Source organism: Dendroctonus ponderosae, unplaced genomic scaffold (assembly GCF_020466585.1).
Source record: "Dendroctonus ponderosae isolate FM_Combo_2020 unplaced genomic scaffold, Dpon_F_20191213v2 Dpon_F_20191213_2, whole genome shotgun sequence".
Lineage (NCBI taxonomy): Eukaryota > Metazoa > Arthropoda > Insecta > Coleoptera > Curculionidae > Dendroctonus > Dendroctonus ponderosae.
This window is the reverse complement of record NW_026018165.1, coordinates 17705598-17707729: the sequence shown is the minus strand read 5'-3', so window position 1 is coordinate 17707729 and position 2132 is coordinate 17705598.

Sequence of the window (2132 nt, the reverse complement as noted above, 5' to 3'; positions counted from 1 at the left end):
TTTATTGAAAAATCACGATCAAACTTATCATGAACTTGTTTATTGCGACGAATTACAGCTGGAATAACGCAAATGAGTTGAGAATCAGATGGCACGAACTCTGAAGAAGGAGGCAAATATTTGACGTCAATAAATCAGTAGTTTAATTATTGTTGAGTAATTTACGTCACGTTAGCTGGGGACTTCCTACTTTAAACATTCGCGTGGTGATTAAATCATTGGTTGGTTGCTTAAAACACAGTCTTCCTCGATAGTTGACCAAAAAAATTAACAGAAATGTCCTCGATTGTAAAGCATAAAAATCGTCGTAGATTAATCAACAAAAACACAAACTTGTTCCGCAGGAGCATAAAAATTCTAGAAGAAGGCTCTTCATTTGGAAAGCGCGAATTTCTTCCAAAATTCTATTATACTCCAGATGAATGCGGAATATGAGGATGAAGAAAACCGGCCAGCAAAGGCCGCTTTTCGCCAGTAAACGCGATCCATAATTTTGCCTTAATTGTCCGTAAGTCACTTATGAGCTTATCGAGCGCTTTCTATCGTTGCCACTATGACCATCATTGTATACGGAGTGTGCCGTTAGTCCCACATGATTTATTTCATTTGACGATCAGATTTAGAATTGGGTTGATGGCATGAGGGCGTGGGTGCATATTTGGCAAGCCAACAGAAGATCAAGACTTCTTCAATCTTCCGATCCATTGGCCAATTTCTTGAGACCTTCGCACGTTCGATAGACTGCGGGTTTTTCAACAATTTTCATTAAACCACCAAGAAGTGTGGCAAAGTAAGATCGAATTTGCAACACCTCAACAACGTCAAAGAGCGACTAAAGTTCTTCGATTCGATGGTCGTACCTGCAAAGTGTTGTGAGGAAGTCTCGACGCAAGTTAACTCCTGAGTTGTTCATTCGCACATTTTACAGCTGAAGGACGATGCACTTGCATCGGAAAGGAACCGAACCCGACCAAAACTGAAAGGCCCAACGATCAAGACTGTGTTGCACGCCGTTGAGTCGAAAGTGCGCGGATCGGCGCAGCCTTCGCCTGCAAAGTATCACGATGACTAAACTGAACTCAGAATTGTCTTAGCAGGAAAAAGAAAGAGCAGGAAAGTCCGCGAACCATGCGACGTCAGCGCCGCGACGACAACCAGTTTTAGACGAGGCGCCCGCTTCATTCTTGACCTACGGTTTTTTTGCTGTTAAAAAATGAGCAGTTCTGGAACTTCATGGGAATCTGCTCTAAATGTGTGCTGAACCTTCAGGTATTTCCCCCACTTTGGGGGCTGACTGAGTGTAAAAACAACCCCAAGTAGTTCAGGCTTTCCTCCTTCAACTGATCAATATTCACTAGAAAATTGAATCTCCTGAGACCAATTAGGTGGGAAGTTACATGCTTCCATTGGGCTTAGATCAATGCTGTTAGGGGCGTCATGTTGCCAATAAATAGCTCGATAATGTAATTGATAAAGCCTCTCGGCTGCGAGCATTTGCACCAGTTGTCCGGAACCTAGACAGCCTTGAGATGGTGGTACCCCGAGGTGAAATTACATGCATTAAAGTGGTACCTGGTGGACAATTGATGCTTTTGCTTGAACTTCAAAGGCAAATAGTGAATCTCTTCGTTGGGGTTCTGACTGTTAACAGTTTTGAACTTTAGGTGTCACGTTTAGTGGTTCATTTTCCCAACGTCTTCGAACCAGAAACATGTTGTTTCCCAATTTTGGTAAGGCGTTTAATTTGCAATTTTGTCCAATAAAGCGAGTAACGGCATGCAAACAAGCCGCCAAGATTCGACTTGAAATGAGGTAGTTTGCATTTGGAATGGCGAAAGAATTTCAAAAAAACACTGTACAATATTACGAGATGGCCTCATTGCTTTTTGCTTCCTACCAAACTTTTGGATTAAATAATCGCTTTACAACAGAAATTTGAAGCGAGTTTTTTCACTGCTTTGGACCTTAGGAGACTCTCAATCGAGCAAATTTACGGTGTTTTTTTAGAAAACATCGACTCACGAAATTTTGGGCGAAAAAACGAAACTTTCAGATGACAGTTTTTTGAGTGCTTTCGACCTAAGGAGCTTTCCAATTAAACAAATTTACGGTGGTTTTTAATTTGATTTTTT